Source organism: Dendrobates tinctorius, unplaced genomic scaffold (genome assembly GCF_039654945.1).
Source record: "Dendrobates tinctorius isolate UK_male_01 unplaced genomic scaffold, ASM3965494v1 ptg000028l, whole genome shotgun sequence".
Classification (NCBI taxonomy): Eukaryota; Metazoa; Chordata; class Amphibia; order Anura; family Dendrobatidae; genus Dendrobates; species Dendrobates tinctorius.
Genome location: NW_027361696.1, coordinates 83,005,271 through 83,027,147, shown reverse-complemented (window position 1 = coordinate 83,027,147; position 21,877 = coordinate 83,005,271). Strand labels below are relative to the sequence as shown.

The 21,877-nt window shown below is 43.6% G+C and overlaps 1 protein-coding gene and 1 long non-coding RNA gene across 7 annotated transcripts in view; one reads left to right on the top strand and one right to left on the bottom strand.

Moving 5' to 3' along the window:
• Nucleotides 1-21,877, bottom strand: part of LOC141085596 (serine/threonine-protein kinase BRSK2-like) — a 443,438-nt gene that overhangs the window by 120,123 nt on the left and 301,438 nt on the right. The window lies entirely within an intron of this gene.
• The window catches only part of LOC141085597 (uncharacterized), a 46,357-nt gene that overhangs the window by 23,258 nt on the left and 1,222 nt on the right, over nucleotides 1-21,877 (top strand). Inside the window, exon 2 of the long non-coding RNA XR_012231332.1 lies at nucleotides 21,558-21,640. This is a non-coding gene — a long non-coding RNA (uncharacterized lncRNA). The remainder of the gene's footprint in view (nucleotides 1-21,557; nucleotides 21,641-21,877) is intronic.

Genomic DNA, 21,877 nt, shown 5'->3' with positions numbered 1-21,877 from the left:
CCATCCCTCCTTTCCATGATGAGATCATTGATAATGGCCTCTAGAGCCAGCCTCGCACGGCATCAGTCCCCCAGCCCAGTGCCGAGCTGCAAGCGCCCAAGGTGGGAAGCAGATCCACTTTCGGAAGCAAGCCCTAGCGAGGAGTCCGACTTCCGTGATTCAGATCAGGAGGAAGAAGGCGAGATCCCGGGTGATAGACAGGATCAGGGCAGGAAGTACCTGTTTATACTGGAGGACACGGACGAGTTAGTCCAGGCAGTCAGAAATACTATGCAAATGGAGGAAATCCCTAAACCGCAGTCCAGACAGGACTTAATGTTTGGAGGACTGGTGGCTCGGAGACAGGTCGTGTTCCCCGTAAGTGAGCACATCAAGACGATGGTCCAGGAGGAGTGGAAAGAGGCAGAACGTCGGTTGATATTCTCCCGAGACTTTAAGAATAGACTGGCTTTTGATCCCGAGGAAACACGGGCATGGGACGAAGTCCCTAAAATAGATGTTCCAGTAGCCAGGGTTACCAAGAAGATGGCCATCCCATTTGAGGACTCGTCAAGTCTCCGAGACTCGATGTATAGGAAGGTGGACGTCTTGCTAAAAAGAACATGGGAGACGTCGGCAGCTCTTATTAGGGCCAACATAGCAGCCACCTCGGTGGCCAGGTCTATGTTTTTGTGGATGGGGCAGTTGCAGGAGCACCTAACCAACAAGACCCCTAGATCAGAGATCCTAGCATCACTTCCCCTTATGAAACCGGCCACGGCGTTCCTGTCGGATACGTCGAGGAGTCAGTGAGGTTTGCAGCCAGAAACAGCTCCCTCTCTAATGCAGCCCGAGGAACAGTCTGGCTTAATTCCTGGTCGGGAGATTAACGCCTCTAAAGCAAACCTATGCGCCATCCCCTTCTCGGGCCTGAGGGTATTTGGTCCAGCCCTAGATAACATTCTAGAGCTAGTGTCCGACAAAAATAAAGGGTTCCCAGAGGAAAAACCCAAGCGGCCCCAGTCCTTTCGGAGAGGCTCCTTCTCTAGGAGACAGACTGACTTCTGGGGTCAGACTAGGTCCAATAGAGGCTCCTATAGGAGCTCCTACAGCCAAGGTGGGAGGAACAAGGGTTCCCTGCTCGCGTCAACATCTAAATCTAGGAGGCAATGACGCCATAGGTATTGGGGGGAGACTGCGCCACTTCGCAGCAAACTGGTCCCGGATCACCCAAAATCAGTGGGTCCTCAGAACCATTGCAGAGGCTACAGTATAGAGCTCTACTCTCTTTCCCCCCCGACAGATATATTGCTCCCACCGTTGTCCCGGCGGACTCCGCAATGTGGACGGATCTTCTGGACATGGTCAACTCAAAAGTGATAGTACCAGTTCCCCCCGACGGAAAGAGGAAGAGGGCATTACTCTTCCCTGTTCTCGATCACAAAACCATCCGGCGAGGCCCGCACCATCATAAACCAGAAGCCACTAAATGCCTAGGTCAGGTACAAGTCATGTGCACCCTAGACCTAAAGAAGGCATACTATCAGGTCCCTATCCATCCCTCATCCCAGAGGCTACTAAGGTTTGCGGTCAGTTTGCCAGCCCGGACCTGCCATTTCCAGTTCCAGTGCCTTCCATTTGGGTTAGCTTCAGCTCCCAGAATCTTTACAAAGCTGGTGATGGAGATGGTAGCCTACCTGAGGAATCAAGGTATCGTGATCATTCCATATCTAGATGACTTCCTACTGGTGGCAAGATCAGAAGAAGCGCTCATTCGAGACAGAAACAGAGCAATGACCGTAATGGAGTCCCTTGGCTGGGTGATCAATTGGACGAAGTCGGACCTCAGGCCAGAGACAAAGAAAGTATTCCTCGGAGTCCTTCTAGACTCAGCCAGCAGAATATCTTGGCTACCCGAGAGGAAGCAGAGATCTATTCAGGCCAGGGTCGGAGACCTGTTGGAGCGGCAAGGCTCCATAAGAGAGGCAATGGAAATTTTGGGCCTCATGACGGCCTGCATCCCATGTGTCCAGTGGGCGCAGTTCCACTCAAGATCATTACAGAGGGAGATCCTTGCAAAGTGGGACAGAAGGCAGACGTCGCTCGACAAACCCCTATGGCTGTCAGAACGGGTGAAGGAGTCCTTAGGGTGGTGGACACAGCCCAGAAACCTTCAGGTGGGCGTACTATGGACAACCTCTCCATACGTGGTAGTCACCACAGACGCCAGTACGTGGGGATGGGGAGCCCACATAGGAGGGAAGATCTTCCAGGAAGATGGCCAGTAGACATCAGGACCAGATCCTCCAATTTCAGAGAGCTCTACGCGGTCTGGGAAGCGCTGCGGCGGAACCAGGTGGTACTAAAGAATCGTCATGTTCGCATATTATCCGACAATGTAATGGCAGTGGCATTCCTGAAGCACCAGGGAGGGCCCAGACATCAACCACTGCAGGCCCTGGCAGGAAGAATATTCGCTTGGGCAGAACGAACAGTCAGATCAGTGACCGCAGTACACTTAGAAGGTTCCCAGAACGAAGTAGCAGACAACTTGAGCAGACAACAGACCCACCCGACGGAGTGGGAACTGAACGGGGAAATCTTCAACCATCTCTGTCAGCGTTGGGGGACCCCCAGTATAGATCTATTCGCAAGCCGAAAGAACTCAAAGGTCCCCAGATTCTACTCCTTGAATCCGGCGGATCATCTGGAGGCCGTAGATGCCCTGAGCCAGACTTGGGGAGAACCCCTCTCTTATGCGTTCCCACCACTGGCTCTCATACCGGCAGTGCTCAGGAAGATACGTGAGGACCATGCAAGTGTGATGCTGATCGTTCCATACTGGCCGAGGAGGAGCTGGTTTTCCCTGCTAGGAGCCATGGCAGTAGGAAATCCAGTCGAACTACCCCTGTGGAAGGACATCATTCACCAGGGCCCGATCCACTACCTGAACCCAGCAAGACTCCACCTATCGGCTTGGATCCTGAGAGGGACATCCTGAAGGCAAAGGAGTTGTCGGATCAGGTCATATCAACCCTACAGGCCAGTAGGAAACCGGTGACATCCGCAATCTATCGAAAGATATGGAAAAGATTCTGTCTGGAGGGTGGTAGGTCCGATCTCGTGGCAGGCACCCCTGACCTCCCTAGCATACTAAATTTTTGCAGTCAGGGTTTAATAAAGGCCTTAAGCCCAGCACTCTAAAAGTCCAGATCTCGGCCTTGAGTGCCTTCTTCTTTGATTACTAGTTAGCTTCCCATCCCTGGGTAATAAGATTCATAAGAGACACACAGCGCCTGTGCCCCACGATTAGGCAGCCTTGGGACCTGGGCTTGGTACTCAGGTTTCTCTGTACAGACCCCTACGCCCCCAGCGAGAAAATAACCATCTCTTCTCTTACTCGTAAGACGGCCTTCCTAGTAGCCATTACTACGGCCAAAAGAATAGGGGAGATCCACGCCCTGTCCACTAAGGACCCATATCTCCAGATAAGAGACGACAGTATAATCTTAAGATTGGACCCGGCATTTATCCCAAAGGTAGCCTCTTCTAAAAATAGAAACCAGGAGATAGTGTTACCATCTTTCTGCAATAATCCCCGTAATAAAAAGGAACAGTGTCTTCACTCACTGGATGTGAGGCGCGCAGTCCTAGACTATCTTAAGGCCACCAATAGTTGGCACATTGACCCAAATCTGTTCATCCTTTTGGGGGTAAAAATAAGGGGAAAAAAGCCTCTAAGGCGTCCATTGCACGATGGATTACCTCAGTAATCTCTGACGCCTACCAAGCCGAAGGCGCCAGTCCGCCAAATTCCATAAAGGCCCTCTCTACGAGGGCAGTATCAGCCTCATGGGCCGAGCGGGAGGGGGCCTCGGTCGATCAAATCTGTAGAGCAGCAACCTGGGCCAATCTTAATACATTCTGTAAGCACTGTAAGCTTGATGTGTTATCTGGTCAACAGACCGCATTTGGAAGAAAAGTTCTCCAGGCGGTAATCCCACCCCGAGGAGGTGCTTTGGTACTCCCCATGGTGCTGTCAGGTGGATGTCCTGGAAAATAGGTATTAGACCTACCGGTAATGATGTTTCCAGGAGTCCATCCTGACCGCACGGGTAGTTCCCTCCCTATTTATGTTATCTTATGATTATTTCTTGTCATATGCTGTAATATGATTGTTTCATAAAAGTGTAACTTGCATTATCCACGTTGTGGTACTTGTTAAATCACTGAGCGAGAGGGGGTGGGACATGACCTTTTAACCTCTCGTGTGCTTTTCCTGTCCCTGTAAGGAGGAGGGGGACGTCCTCCATGGTGCTGTCAGGATGGACTCCTGGAAACATCATTACCGGTAGGTCTAATATCTATTTTATGCGGCACCCGCATAAAATTCCAACATGATGCGTTTGACGCGGGTCACCGCACCATCAAAACAATGCATGTGGAGGCATCTGCATACAGCGACACGACCTGCGTACCCATTGCTAAACTTAGGGTACGCAGGCCACATGCAGAAGTATGGGGACATAGGCGGAGCTGACCGGAGGAGATGCGGCTGTGGGCGGAGCTTCACGGAGGAAGTCTGCAGACGGCTGCAGATCCTCCATATGCAAATGTGAAGCCAGCCTTATGAGGGATGATCCTACTGACAGATTCCCTTTAAGTTATCTTAATCCCCTTAAAGGGTGCCTGTCACCCAGCCAAAAATTGCCAGTTTTTGGCCTTTATTTTATTCTAGCTGATCTACATAATGGATTAAAAAAGATAAACAAACCCAATACTCAAGGGCACAGCGGGAATAAACTATCCTAACAATCCTTTTACCCTTTGTGGCAGAATCTCCTCGTTCTGGCGCATAGGAACCAAACTATATTTTCCCTGGTTAGTTCCGTTTGGTAAGAGGACACAAAACAATTTTTTGGGGCTTATTCACACAAATGACACATTTTGTGGTTCTTTTCTATGGCAGAGATTGAAGTAATATTTAATGTTTTTACAATATTTTTTAAAGAACATCCATCATTGCATAGGAAATAAAGCAGTGATGCAGTATCCCCATGTAGATACAGACTTATTATAGGGTGTCCCATTATTTACCACGTGCGCCAAAAGATATGATAGTGAAGACTTTGGTCACTAGTCTTCCTCTCAGTGTGTCTTGGACGCAGTGAGTGACAGCTCAGTTGTCCAGTCTAGTGCAGAAGTTTGCTGAGCTGTTGGCATTTTGATAGACAGCTCAGCAATCCAGTCTGAGATTGGGAGATGCTGAGCATTCTTCAGGTGTTCCCTGTTCTAAATGATTACCCAGCTAATTTGCTAAGCTGTTGATCCCAAATCTCTGCCAGAAGTAGCATTTTCTTGTTGGTTTGCCTTGTATTCCTGTGCTCTGTTTGTTGATCTATTGATGCCTGACCTTGGACCTCATTCTGACCATCCATTTGCCTAGCCCCTTTGCCCTGATCTGCTATCTTCCTGGTATTCTGACCTTGAACCGTCACCTGACTTCGCAATTGTCTTTTCCTTTTTGTTTACTATGTGCTTTGTTGGTATTTGACCCCGGAACATTTGATTATCCTGCCTCACAGATTATTCATGAGTAGTGACTAGCATCACCACCTGATTTCCTAAACACCTTGGTATTCAAAGAAAAGCTGTCAGAAAAAATCACTTACAAATAATCTACCATACCCAAATATTCAGCCACATTTGAAAGTGATTTGTCTTGAACTTTTATTCCTGGGAAGTTTGATCTTTCTAGTATAAAATCAGCTTAGCTATTTGACTATTTAAAGGCTGTAATAAGATAAAATATATTTATGCGCATTAGTGACCTTGAATGATTAGGATACTTAAGGGGCTTAGCAGCAGTCTGCATCTTTATATGGTAGAATATAGTAATTATCTCTTAGAATGAAGTTGGACATGTATCATTTATGATCCGCACATTAGTCATTGTGAAAGGATGTTCAAACAATTATATTGACCTCATTAAATTGAAGAACCCCTTTGACCCGACACCTTTTTCAGAGTGTCGATATAGAGGACGGTGGTGATAATGGCTCCCGCTTCTATTGCGTGGGGGTGAAATAAATCATACTGTCCTGGTTTTATCATAAAGACATTTTAATTAACAAAGAGAAGTAAGGTGGGTGGTAAAGCAGAGATTCTCACTACCTAAATAGCACAATTTGGCCTAAGAATTAGAAGGCTAAAGATAAAGATGTTTCCTGGTCATTCAAAATAAGAAAAATCACTCCTGATGGAGTCGAGTTCCAGTTTAATGAGAAAAGTATTTAGAAAATCCACATATTACAGCGCTTCCTAAAACAGTAACCAAATGTTAAAATGAATATGTTAGCAGGTTTTTGTTCTGTAATCCGACATAAGCTTGATGTAGGGACAGAGACTCTGATTCCAGCGATGTATCACTTATTTTTGTCTATTAATATCATATTGTCTACCCCAAAATGATATCCATACAAATGTCATCTCACTTCACAAAAATCAAGTTCCTACACTGGGCTATCGAGAATTAAAAAATAAAAATGTTGCAGGTCTCAGAAAATCACGAGGTTTTTTTTTTATGAATTTGCAAAACTATTTTTATCATTTAAAAACAAACAAAACAATTATACAAGTTTAGTATTGCTGCATTTGTACTGACCTGTAGAACCATGATCACAAGTCATTTTTTCTAAGTAATGAATAATAGAGCAAAACCCAAAAAACAAATGTGGACTGGCATATTTTTTTTTTTTTTAATTTTATGGCACCTGGATTTTTTTCCCCTCATTTTTCTGTGCTCTGTTTGTTGCTCTATTGCTGCCTGATCTTGTACCTCATTCTGACCATCCATTTGCCTAGCCCTTTTGCCCCATTGCTCTGATCCACCATCTGCCTAGTATTATGACCTCGGATCATCACCTGACTTGTATTTTGCCTTTTTTTTTTTGCAATATTATTGCACATGGATTTTTTTTCCCCTCACTTTCTAGTACATTGCATGGCAAAATGAATGGTACCATTCAAAATTATAGCTTGTTCCACAAAAATAAGCCCCAATGCGGCTGTATTAACAGAAAAGTAAAACAAAAAAGTTATGTCTCTTGGAAGGAGAGATAAAAATGGAACCGCAAAAAAGGGGAAGGGGTTAAAGTAACTGTGCAATTTTAGAAAAATATTTATTTTTTAACTCTTAAATATAATAAGCTCAAAATTATGTGCTGAATACATTTCTTAAGGCTATGTGCACACGTTGCGGATTCTGCTGCGTTTTTGCAGCGGTTTTGGCCCTGCGGAAACGCAGCAGTTCCGCAGACATGGTACAGTACCATGTTATCCAATGGCATTTCAAAACTGCTGTGCTCACGCTGCGTTTTTTTCCGCGCGGTTTTGCTGCGGTTTACAAACCGCAGCATGTCAATTGTTTGGGCGGATTCCGCAGCGGTTTCACACCTTTAACATAGTAGAGGTGTGAAACCGCTGGGCAAAAAAAACGCAGGCTAACCACAGGTCACTTTACCTGCGGTTTTACCTGCGGATCCGCGCAGAAAAACCTGCAGGTGAATCTGCAGCGTGTGCACATAGCCTAATATTGCTAAATAGATATCGATGCTCTATTGTTTTTTATGTAAGTGCATTTTTTTTAAACACCTTAGAATGACATAAAACAATAAAAGAAGTCGTACTCTACCAATCCCCAGGTGTTCCTGTCCACTGCTGTCCTGTCCCCTGCCAATCTCTAAAATTCCTGCTTCAGTGTAGACAGCAATGACAGCCGTGATCTACTGCAGCCAGTGATTGGCTGCCAATGTGGAATGTCTATGCTGAGATCTCATAGCTAGAGCTAAAAGTACAGAGACCGACGGGGACCAGGGAAAGTCGGAACAAGAGGTAAAGGGGATCAGTAAAATGAGTATGACGTGTTTTATCATTTTTTTAACATTCTAAGCTGTCTTCAAAAAGTGCATAAATAGACAACCCCTTTAAAAAACAGCTTACTTGTGGCTTGCATTTGCTACTCGACGGAGTTTACTAAATATTATTTTACATTGAACCCAATGATAACACAGTATGCAGTAACCTACTAAAATCTAGGTATTTGCTATGTAACCTAAGAGCAGCATGATGTAGGGGCTGAGACCCTGATTCCAGTGATGTGTCACTTACTGGTCTGCATGCTGTCATTTTGATATAATCACTCTTTTCTCTGCTGAAGATCTAGCAGAGCTCTGAAAAATATTCAGGACTGAGAGTCCTCAGTGGTTAATACCTTTTAATGGCTAACTGAAAAGATGGTAACACATTGCAAGCTTTCGAGACTACGCAGGTCTCTTCATCAGGCTAGACTAATACAAAATCTGAAGTCACATATTTATGCACAATACAGCCTAGAAAAAATGCAATAGATAAGACAAGTGACGTGAAGCAGAACTATTGGACACCATCATTAAGCTAAAAAACAATGAAATAGAGACATCCCTGTATCAGAAGCCAATCGACCGTCCAACATACCTTAAATGGGACAGTTTCCATCCAAAACACATAAAGAACTCTATTATCTATAGCCAAGCCATCAGATAGAATCGTATATGTTCCAACCCCATGGACAGAGACAAACACCTTGGTCGCCTAAAAAAGACCTTTTTGAATCAGGGTTACCATCCAAGAACAATTGAAAACCAAATTACAAGAGCCACCAGATTGTCAAGGAATCACCTGCTACATTACAAAGCTAAAGAAGAAAATAACCGAGTGCCTCTAGTAGTCACCTACAACCCAAATCTGGAGGTGCTAAGGGGAGCTGCACGGAAATTACAACCTTTACTACAAAAAGATGCCCGATTAAAATCCATTTTTCCAGGCAGCCCCCAAATGTAAGAAGCATCATTGTCAGAAGCTCCCTGTCCTCTCCAACAGCTGCAGGAACATTTCCTTGCAACCAGAAACAATGTAAAACCTGTCCATTTATAATGACCACGGACAAGATAAAGATCCCCAACTCACATCAGGACTACAAGATCCCAGGTACTTTCAGCTGCATTACATCTAATGTGGTGTACTTAATTATTTGTACTAAATGTCCAACTGGGGGTCTGTATGTGGGGGAGACAGGGCAAAAGCTTAGAACAAGGATGAATGCTCATCGTCACACAATAAGAGAAAAAAGAATGGATCTACCTGTGGCAAAACATTTCTGTATCCCTGATCACAGCAACGTGGATATGAAATTACTGGTATTGAAAGGTAACTTCAATTCTCAGAGAGAGAGACGAGTTTGGGAGTACAAATTTATGACGAACTTTGACACTCTCAGTGCTGGAATGAATGTGTCGCATGGATTTATGTCTTTTTACATCAATTAAGGAATTTCCTTTTAAAACCTTGCGGGGCAACACAGAACTAGACCCCAATCAGAGGACCATAAAACATCCAGACTCCTTATCTATGAACTGGTCCAATGTTTATATTTATGTTTCTCCCTCTCCCATATTGATAGTTCTGCTTCACGTCACTTGTCTTATCTATTGCATTTTTTCTAGGCTGTATTGTGCATAAATATGTGACTTCAGATTTTGTATTAGTCTAGCCTGATGAAGAGACCTGAGTAGTCTCGAAAGCTTGCAATGTGTTACCATCTTTTCAGTTAGCCATTAAAAGGTATCAACCACTGAGGACTCTCAATCCTGAATATTTTTCTATCTACTGGCTAACACGGTACAGAGATATACAGTACATCTTTCCTGTAGCAGAGCTCTGAATACTGAGCTCCATATACCTCTGCCCATATCACTGATTAGCAGCTTTCTGTGTACACTGTACATAGGCTGAATGCTGCTTATCAGTGATGGTGGTGTGGTTAGACCATGAGGCATGAGACACCTAGTTCTGCAGTGATAATCTCTTACTGATAAAACACTGATTTTAATGACCCAGCAAAACAAAACCTAGTAAGTGACATATCCCTGGAATCAGGATCTCAGCCCCTACATCATGCTGCTCTCAGATTACATAGAAAATCCTGCTGACTGATTCCCTTTAAGGGTAGAGTAGAGCTAGGTGTACTGGAGTTGTCTTCATTTGTGCATTGCACATGCTTTGGAGCGCCTTTAAAATGCTGTATCCAAAATAAGCAAGGAAATGTTTGGGACTCTGAAAAGCTCCATCCAGATGACTCTTTAGAGATAATTAGCTATGTTGTATCAACTTTATTATAGGGGACTTAATAAGGAATCAGTAAATTGAGTAGGACTTCATCTTTTATTATTTTAAGTGGACCACCATCGACTATATGTCACCTTTCATGTGGATAAGTCCTAAATGTATTTTGTTGAAAAACCCTCACTAAGGTGGTATTTATCATTGATCAAATGCAGAAAAATATCTACCCCTCCTCCCACATATTGCATTTAGTGCTAACGTTTGGTTCCTATGTATTGCAATATTTATTGATCATTTATCAATGCATTTACACACTCAGGCTAGTTTCACACTTGCTTTTTTTTGCAGCGCGTTTTTCCCGCGAAAAAACGCATACAACTGCTGCGTTTTTTTTCAAGCATTTTTATGAGCATGCATGAAAAAAACGCAGCATTTTTATGCGTTTGTATGCGTTTTTAGTGCGTTTTTACCGCGTTTGCGTTTTTTTCCAACATTAGGTGGCCCCTCACACTAACCCAAACCATGACTTTACTAACCCTAACCCTGACCCTAACCCTAACCCTGACCCTAACCCTTAACCAAACCATACTTAACCCTAACCCAAACCCTAAACCCTAACTAACCCTAACCCTAACCCTGACCCTGACCCTAACCCTTAACCAAACCATACTTAACCCTAACCCAAACCCTAAACCCTAACTGACCCTGACCCTAACCCTAACCCTGACCCTGACCCTAACCCTAACCCTAACCCTGACCCTGACCCTTAACCAAACCATACTTAACCCTAACCCTTAACCAAACCATACTTAACCCTAACCCTGACCCTAACCCTGACCCTAACCCTTAACCAAACCATACTTAACCCTAACCCTGACCCTAACCCCAACCCTAACCCTGACCCTGACCCTAACCCTAACCCTAAACCCCCTTAACTAACCCTAACTCTAACCCAAACCCCTAAATTCCATGGTTAACAAAAAAAAACGCATGTGCAAAAAAACGCATACATGAGCATGCCAGTGCGCACGTATGCGCATCCATAGGCTATAATGGCCATTTTTAGCGCAAAACGTGCGCATACGTGCGCATGCGCTTTTTTGCAGGGCCAAAAAATGCAACATGCTGCGTCTGGAAAATACAAACGCACACCCCAAAAAAACGCAGCGCATGAAAATCGCATACGTGCGCTTACCAGCGCGCAGGTATGCGCACCCATGTTAAATATAGGGGAAAAACTCATGCGCACGTATGCGTTTTTTTCCAGCGCAAAAAAACGCAAATGTGAAACCAGCCTCAGTGATTGGAAACGCAGAGGCATTCAGCTCTTAAAGATACAGATATGAGAGGCTCAATCTGTGGAGAAATGAGTCAAATTTCCTGATGCAATTCACGAGGATCGTGGAAAAAAATGCCAGGCTGGTATTTTAGTGAGCCGTAAAGGTCCGGCAAATGACGTGCAGCAGTGACCCCTGAAGCGTGGTCTTGGCTGGAAGTACTACTGGCCTGTAGTGAAGAACAGGCAAATGAGCTACAGTTGAAACCAGAAGTTTCCATACACTATATAAAAAGACACATATGCATGTTTTTCTCAATATCCGGCATGAAATCAGCATAAACCTTTCCCATTTTAGGTCAGTTAGAATTACCATAAGTATTAATATTTGACAAATGCCAGAATAATGAGAGAGAGAGAATAACATTGCATTTTTATTACTTACTGCAAAGTCAAAAGTTTACATACACTAAGATTACTATGTCTTTAAACAATTCTGGACTGCCCATATGATGATGTCATGTGCTTGGAAGCTTCTGATAGGTTTTTTGGAAACAACTGAGTTAATTAGAGACACATCTATGGATGTATTTTAATGCACACCTGAAACACATTGCTTCTTTGTTTAGCATCAAGGGAAAGTCTCAAGAAATCAGCCAAGATATCAGGAAGAAAATTGTGGACTTACACAAGTCTGGCTCATCCTTGGGTAAAATTTCAAGATACCTGAAGGTGCCTCATTCATCTGAAGAAACAATTATACACAACTACAAACAACATGGGAATGTCCAGCCATCATACCGCTCAGGAAGGAGACCGTGCTTTGGTCCGACATGTGCATATCAACCCAAGGACAAAGGCAAAAGACCTTGTGAAGATGATGGCAGAAGCTGGTAAGATTGTGTCAATATCCACAGTAAAATGAGTCCTGTATCAACATGGGCTGAAAGGCCACTCTGCCAGGAAGAAGCCATTACTCCAAAAGAAACATAAAGTCAGATTATTGTTTGTAAATGCACACTGGAACAAAGTCCTGAATTTTTTAAGACATGTCCTGTGATCTGATGAAACAAAAACTGAACTTTTTGAGCATAATGTCCATTGTTATATTTGGAGGAAAAAGGAAGAAGCTTGGAAACCTAAACACCATCCCAACTGTGAAACACAGGGGAGGCAGCGTCATGTTGTGGGGTTGTTTTGCTGCAGGAGGGACTGTTGTACTTCACAAAATAGATGGCATCATGAGAAAAAAAGATTATGTGGCAATACTGAAGCAATATCTCAAGACATCAGCCAGGAAGAGAAAGCTGGGCAAAAATGGAACTTCCAAATGGACAATGACCTGAAGCACAATGCCAAATTGGTAACAAAGTGGACTTTGTTAACAAAGTCAATGCTTTGGAGTGGCCATCACAAAGCCCTGATCTCAATCCTATTGAAAATTTATGGGTAAAGCTGAAAAGGCCGGTGCGAGCAAGGCGGCCTACAAACCTGGATCAGTTACACCAGTTTTGTCAGGTGGAATAGGCCCAAATTCCGACCTACTATTGCGAGAAGCTTATGGAAGGATATCCCAAACGCTGGACCCAAGTCATTCAGTTTAAGCGCAGTGGTACCAAATACTAATGAAATGTTTGTAAACTTTTGACTTGGCAGTAAGTAATAAAAATGACTTAAAACATTCTTTCATTATTCTGGCATTTGGCAAATTATTAATAACTAGCTGAAGAGCCCGGCGAAGTCCTGCTGTCTTCCTTAACATCCCTGCTCTCCACCCGCCGTCCCGTTCTATCCCTCCGCAGCCGCGCTCTACATCCATGTCTCGGTGTCCCTCCACAGCCCCGCTGTCTTCGTCCACAGCCCTGCTCTCCCGCTCTCTCCCTCCACAGCCCCGTTCTCTTCCTTAACAGCCCTGCTCTCCCCGTCCACAGCCCAGTTCTTTATTCACAGCCCTGCTCTCCATCCACAACCCCGTTCTCTTCCTTCACAGCCCTGCTCTCCCCGGCCACAGCCCCAATCTCTTCATTCACAGCCCTGCTCTCCCTGTCCACAGCCCCGGTCTCTTCCTTCACAGCCCTGCTCTCCCTCTTTCTCCGTCCACAGCCCCGGTCTCTTACTTCACAGCCCTGCTTTCCTGCTCTCTCCGTCCACAGCCCCGTTCTCTTCCTTCACAGCCCTGCTCTCCCGCTCTCTCCCTCTACAGCCCCGGTCTCTTCCTTCACAGCCCTGCTTTCCTGCTCTCTCCGTCCACAGCCCCGTTCTCTTCCTTCACAGCCCTGCTCTCCCGTTCTCTCCCTCTACAGCCCCGCTGTCTTCCTTGTTCCACAGCCCCGCTCTCCATGCACCACACGCAGTGACCAGGAGAGAGAGGTGCGCAGATTGTTCGGGCGGAGCTTGCCGGAGTGGGCGGAGCTAGAGCAGAGCTGCAGCGCGTGTGATTGGGCAGCCTGCGGGAGCATGGCCTAGCACTGTAGTTGGCCACAGTAGTAGCCAGGGACTAAACTTAGGCCGGGAAGCTGCAGGGGAGAGGGGGGATAGCGCAGTTGGCAACGGGGAGCACCGACTGAGCCGGGACAGGGCTGGGAGGGTGCCGGCACTATTCGGCCCCTGTCCTGAAGACTGTCTTCCTCACAACTGCTATATCCGTCCTTAGCCCTGCTCTCCAACCGCGTCCCACTCTGCTGCTTCATGATTGGTTGGTGTCCCACTCTGCTTCTTCGTGATTGGTTGGTGATACACACACACACACACACACACACACACACACACACTCAGATTTATATATAGAGACTAGCTGAAGAGCCCAGCGCTGCCCAGGCATAGTAACTAACTACGGTTAGTTGTAACAAATTATGATTATATCTATATATAAAGCTGAGTGTATAGTCACGCCCACTTCGCATAGCCACATTCATTATAATATCCCACATCATCCTGTCAGCCAGAGCTACCGGTCTACTACCCCTAATATCCCACATCATCCCGTCAAAGCCAGTAAAAGTAGAATAGTGAAACTGCACAGAAACATGGTTCACTAAGATCCCAGGTTTTCTACTGATCAGGCTAATTTTCTCACTTATCTGCCACCATAAATATCACAGTCATGCTTTTCACCAATGGACAGGCACAAACCTTATACATTAGTACAGTAAAGAAACCTTCATACACATTTTCATGCACCGTCAACTTGTAATTTGTCCGGCTGAGTTGCTCATGGATGTCCAGCATCTGTATGCAGTATTGTATCATATTTAATGGGTTGTTATGGGAAAAGCATTACGCGTTATATGGGTATATTCAGGTGAATTATGGGGAAAGTAGCACTTTAAAAAAACTCACAGCATCAGAGCACAGTAACACATCAATAATGCATAAAACTGAGAGAAAATATTAAATCCACATGACATTTAATATGTGCACTTTCCTACATTCATGTGTGTCACTTAATGATACCACACGGGAGGGGGGATTCATTTCTGTCATGTGCTCTGTGCTCCTTTCTGGGGGACAGACGATGGCTGGAGCTTATGTTCCTGGGGATGCTAGATTTCTCCCATCATGTATCCTTTAACCCCTTCACCCCCAAGGGTGGTTTGCACGTTCATGACCGGGACAATTTTTACAATTCTGACCACTGTACCTTTATGAGGTCATAACTCTGGAACGCTTCCATGGATCCCAGTGATTCTGACATTGTTTTCTCGTGACATATTGTACTTCATGTTAGTGGTAAAATTTCATTCAAATAACTTGCGTTTATTTGTGAGAAAAACAGAAATTTGGCAAAAATTTTGAAAATTTCGCAATTTTCCAACTTTGAATTTTTATGCCCTTAAATCACAGAGATATGGCACCCAAAAAACTTGATAACTAACATTTCCCACATGTTTACTTTATATCAGCACAATTTTGGAACCAAAATTTTTTTTTGTTAGGAAGTTATAAGGGTTAAAAGTTGACCAGCGATTTCTCATTTTTACAACACCATTTTATTTTTACGGACCACATCACATTTGAAGCCACTTTGACGGGTCTATATTATAAAAAATACCCAAAAGTGACACCATTCTAAAAACTGCACCCCTTAAGGTGCTCAAAACCACATTCAAGAAGTTTATTAACCCTTTAGGTGCGTCACAGGAATTTTTTTGAATATTTAAAAAAAAAATTAACATCTTACTTTTTTTCACAAAAAAAGTACTTCAGGTTCAATTTTTTTTATTTTACCAAGGGTAACAGGAGAAATTGGACTGCAAAAGTTATTGTGCAATTTGTCCTGAGTACACTGATACCTGATATGTGGGGGGGAACGACTGTTTCGGGGCATGGCAGAGCTCAGAATGGAAGGAGCGCCGTTTGACTTTTTCAATGCAAAATTGTCTGGAATTCAGATCGGACACCATGTCACGTTTGGAGAGTCCCTGATGTACCTAAACAGTGGAAACCCCCTACAAGTGACCCCATTTTGGAAACTAGACCCCCCAAGGAACTTATCTAGATATGTGGTGAGAGCTTTGAACCCACAAGGGCTTTACAGAAGTTTATAACGTACAGCAGTACAATTAAAAAATCATATTTTTTCCACAAAAATGATCTTTTCACCCCAATTTTTATTTTCCCAAGGGTAACAGGAGCCTAAAAGTTGTTGTGCAATTTGTCCTGAGTACGCTGATACCCCACATGTGGGGGTAAACCACTATTTGGGCGCATGGCAGAGCTCGGAAGGGAAGCAGCGCCATTTGACGTTTTTGGCTGGAATTGAGATCGGACATCATGTCGCGATTGGAAAACCCCTGATGTACCAAAACAGTGGAAACCCCCCACAAATGACACCATTTTGGAAACTAGACCCCCTAAGGAACTTATCTAGATGTGTGGTGAGAACTTTGAACCCCCCAGTGCTTCACAGAAGTTTATAACGCCCGGGCGTGAAAATAAAAAATTCGTATTTTTTCCACAAACATGATCTTTTAGTCACCATCTTTTTATTTTCCCAAGGGTAAAAGGAGAAATTGGACCCCAAAAGTTGTTGTCCAATTTGTCCTGAGTATGTTGATACCCCATATGTGGGAGAAAACTACTGTATGGGCACACGTCGGGGCTCGGAAGGGAAGTAGTGATGTTTTGGAATGCAGACTTTGATGGAATGGTCTGCGGGTGTCATGTTGCCTTTGGAGAGCCCCTAATGTACCTAAACTATTGAAACTCCCCACAAATGACCCCATTTTGAAAACTAGACCCCCTAAGGAACTTATCTAGATGTGAGGTGAGCACTTTGAACCCCCAAGGGCTTCACAGAAGTTTATAATGCCCGGGCATGAAAATAAAAAAATCGTATTTTTTCCACAAACATGATCAATTAATCCCCAATTTTTTTATTTTCCCAAGGGTAACAGGAGAAATTGAACCCCAAAAGTTGTTGTCCAATTTGTCCTGAGTACGCTGACGCCCCATATGTGGGAGAAAACTACTGTATGGACACACGTCGGGGCTCGGAAGGGAAGTAGTGATGTTTTGGAATGCAGACTTTGATGGAATGGTCTGCGGGTGTCATGTGCGTTTGGAGAGCCCCTGATGTACCTAAACTATTGAAACTCCCCACAAGTGACCCCATTTTGGACACTAGTCCCCCCACGAAACTTATCTAGATGTGTGGTGAGCACTTTGAACCCACAAGTGCTTCACAGAATTTTATAACGCTCGGACGTGAAAATAAAAAAATCATTTTTTTCCACAAAAATGATATTTTTGCCCCCAATTTTTTATTTTCCTAAGGGTAACAGGAGAAATTGGACCCCAAAAATTGTTTTGCAATTTGTCCTGAGTAGGCTGATACCCTATATGTGGGGGTAAAACACTGTTTGGGCGCATGTCAAAGCTTGGAAGGGAAGGAGCACCATTTTGACTCTTTCAACTCAGAATTGGCTGGAATTGAAATCAGACGCCATGTTGCATTTGGAGAGCCCCTGATGTGCCCAAACAGTGGAAACCCCCAATTCTAACTCCAACCCGAACCCCAACACACCCCTAACCCTAATCTCAGCCCTAACCCTAACCCTAGCCCTAACCCTAACCGTAATGGAAAAATGGAAATAAATACATTTTTTTTATTTTATTATTTTTCCCTAACTAAGGGGGTGATAACGGGGGGTTTGATTTACTATTTATGGCGGTTTTTATGTTTGGCGGCTGTCACACGCTAAAAGACGCTTTTTATTGTAGAAATAGTTTTTGCATCACCACATATTGAGAGCTATAATTTTTCCGTATTTTGATCCACTGAGTCATGTGAGGTCTTATTTTTTGCAGGACGAGTTGACGTTTTTACTGGTACCATTTTCGGGCACGTGACATTTTTTGATCGCTTTTTATTCCGATTTTTGGGACGCAGAATGAACAAAAACCAGCGTTTCGTGAATTTCTTTTGGGGGGGGTGCGTTTACACCATTCCGCATGCGGTAAAATTGATAAAGCGGTTTTATTCTTTGGGTCAGTACGGTTACAGCGATACCTCATTTAGGTCGTTTTTTTATGTTTTGTCGGTTTTATGCAATCAAAACTATTTTATATAAAAAATAATTATTTTTGCATCGCTTTATTCTGCGAGCTATAACTTTTTATTTTTTCGCTGATGATGCTGTGTGGCGGCTCATTTTTTGCGGGACAAGATGACGTTTTCAGCGGTACCATGGATATTTATATGCGTCTTTTTGATCGCGCGTTATTACACTTTTTGTTTGGCGGTATGATAATAAATCATTATTTTTTGCTTCGTTTTTTATTTTTTAAGGGGTTCGCTAAAGGGGTTAACTAATGGGACAGTTTTATAGGGCGGGTCGTTACGGACGCGGCGATACCTATTATGTGTACTTTTATTATTTTTTTTTTTAATTTTCAAAAAATGGATTTATTTGGGGGAATATTTTTTTTTTTTTTGTAATTTATTTTGGGTTTTTTTTTTTCTTTGTTTTTTTTTTTCTTATTTTTTTTAAAATTATTTTAACACTTTATTTTTATTTTTTTTTACTTTATTAAATAGTCCCAGGTGGGACATCACTGTTCTGTGACAGATCACAGAGACAGATCAGCGATCTGTCACAGGCAGTGCACAAGGCTTCCTCATGCCTGCGCTTTGCAGGCACTGAGGAATCCAGCTTCCTGCAGGCCCCCGAAGGCCCCCGTCGCCATCTTGGATTCGGGGGTCTGCAGGAAAGGAGCCCCCGGCAGCAGCGCTGCACATTGCGCTGCCGTGGGGGGCTCAGGGAAGCACGGAGGGAGCCCCCTCCCTGCCGATGCTTCCCTTTAACCCCCGGTACACCGCGATCATGTTTGATCACGGTGTGCAAGGGGTTAACGTGTCTGGGGCGGTCGATCAGCGGCGCTCACCACGTGGGCGCCGCTGATCGCGGTAGACGTACTATCCCGTCCATGGGCATAGGGGCCCGGGTCCCATGGACGGGATAGTACGTCGGATGTCAGGAAGGGGTTAATAAGATGTGTAGTAGAGGGGTTACAAGGACACTAAACTTCAGGAAAGCAAATTTCCAACGGATGAGAGATGATCTTGGTGCAATTAACTGGGACGATATCCTGAGACATAAAAATACACAAAATGGGAGACGTTTATTAGCATCCTGAATAGGACCTGTGCACAATATATACCGTATGGGAATAAACATGCTAGAAATAGGAGGAAACCACTATGGCTAAATAGAGCTGTAAGGGGAGCAATAAGAGATAAAAATAAAGCATTTAGAGAATTAAAGCAAGTAGGTAGTGATGAGGCATTAAATAAATACAGAAGATTAAATAAATTCTGTAAAAAGCAAATCAAGACGGCAAAGATTGAGACAGAGAGACTCATTGCCAGAGAAAGTAAAAATAATCCCAAAATATTCTTTAACTACATAAATAGTAAGAAACTAAAAAATGATAGTGTTGGCCCCCTTAAAAGTAGTCTGGGTGAAATGGTGGATGAGGATGAGAAAAAAGCCAATATGCTAAATGACTTTTTTTCAACAGTATTTACACAAGAAAATCCCATGACGGATAACATGATCAGGGACAAAAATTCTCCATTAAATGTCACCTGCTTAACCCAGCAGGAAGTACGGCGGCATCTAAAAATCACCTAAATTGACAAATCCCCGGGCCTGAGTACTGCAGGAATTAAGCACAGTCATAGATAGACCATTATTTTTAATCTTTAAGGATTCCATAATAACAGGGTCTGTACCACAGGACTGGCGTATAGCAAATGTGGTGCCAATATTCAAAAAGGGGACAAAAACTGAACTTGGAAATTATAGGCCAGTAAGTTTAACCTCAACTGTGGGTAAAATCCTGGAGGGTTTTCTAAGAGATACTATACTGGAGTATCTGGAGAAGAATAACCTCATGACCCAATATCAACATGGGTTTACAAGGGACCGTTCCTGTCAGACTAATCTGATAAGCTTTTATGAAGAGGTACGTTCCGGACTGGACCAAGGGAATGCAGTGGACGTGGTGTACATGGACTTTTCAAAAGCTTTTGATACGGTGCCACACAAAAGGTTGATACATAAAATGATAACAATGGGGATAGGGGAAAATATGTGTAGGTGGGTTAAGAGCTGGCTCAGGGATAGGAAACAAAGGGTGGTTATTAATGGAGCACACTCGGACTGGGTCACGGTTAGCAGTGGGGTACCATAGGGATCAGTTTTGGGCCCGCTTCTTTTTAACATATTTATTAATTACCTTGTAGGGGGCATAGAGAGTAGAATTTCAATATTTGCAGATGACACTAAACTCTGCAGGGTAATCAATACAGAGGAGGACAATTTTATATTACTGGAGGATTTATGTAGACTAGAAGCTTGGGCTGATAAATGGCAAATGAGCTTTAATGGGGATAAATGTAAGGTCATGCACTTGGGTAGAACGAATAAGATGTATATTTATGTGCTTAATTGTAAAACACTGAGCAAAACTGTCACTGAAAAGGACCTGAGTGTATGGGTGGACGACAAACTCACATTTAGTGGCCAGTGTCAGGCAGCTGCTGCAAAGGCAAATAAAATAATGGGATGCATTAAAAGAGGCATAGATGCTCATGAGGAGAACATAATTTTACCTCTATATATAAGTCACTAGTGCGACCACACTTAGAATACTGCGTACAGTTCTGGTCTCCGGTGTATAAGAAAGACATAGCTGAACTGGAGCGGGTGCAGAGAAGAGCGACCAAGGTTATTAGGGAACTGGGGGGTCTGCAATAGCAAGACAGGTTATTACACTTGGGGTTATTTAGTTTGGAGAATTGAAGGCTTAGGGGTGATCTTATTACAATGTATAAGTATATGCGGGGACAATACAAAGACCTTTCTAATGATCTTTTTACTCTTAGACCTGTGACGGGGACAAGGGGGCATCCTCTACGTCTGGAGGAAAGAAGGTTTAAGCATACTCACAGACGCGGATTCTTTACTGTAAGAGCAGTGAGACTATGGAACTCTCTGCCATATGATGTTGTAATGAGTGATTCCCTACTAAAATTTAAGAAGGGACTGGATGCCTTTCTTGAAAAGTATAATATTACAGGGTATATACACTAGTTTCCTTAATATTGCGTTGATCCAGGGAGCTAGTCTGATTGCCGTAGGTGGAGTCGGGAAGGAATTTTTTTCCCCAATGTGAAGCTTACTGTTTGCCACATGGGTTTTTTTTTTTGCCTTCCTCTGGATCAACATGTTAGGGCAGGTTAGGATAGGATATGGGTTGAACTAGATGGACTTAAAGTCTCCCTTCAACCTTAATAACTATGTTACTATGTCAATGTCTGCTGAGGTGTTGTCAAGTGCGTATAGCAACCAATCACAGCTCAGCTACTTTTAACCAGCTCTGGTGAAATGAGAGATGCTTAGTGATTGGTTGCAAGGAAAACTGTTGGTCATAACAACCAATCACAGCTTAGCTTCTTTTGAACAGCTCTGGTGAAATGAAAGATGCTTTGTGATTGGCTGGTGATACACACACACACACACACATTGATTTTTATATATAGAGATTATGGTAATCGTAATTAACCTAAAACAGGAAAGGTTTATTCTGATTTCATGTCAGATATTGAGAAAAACATGCAAATGTCTTTATATAGTGGCTGGAAACTACTGGTTTCAACAGTATGTGACTGAGAAGCCATGAGGAACGTGGTTGGCGAGCAGTGGGGAGGCCAGAGAGGTGAGTGGGGAGGTGAATATTAGGAATATTAGTTTTTTGCTTTTTTTTTTTTTTTTTTACATCTGCCATTTATTATGCTCTGGGATCTGAATAGACCCAAGAGCTTAAAACTGAACATACAATTTACGATAAATAACTTCACTGTGAATTGAATTTCCCAAGAAAATCCACGTGAACAGGCAAATTCACATTCATCATTAGTAATGACATATTGCTTAGTAGACAAATCGCTTTGAT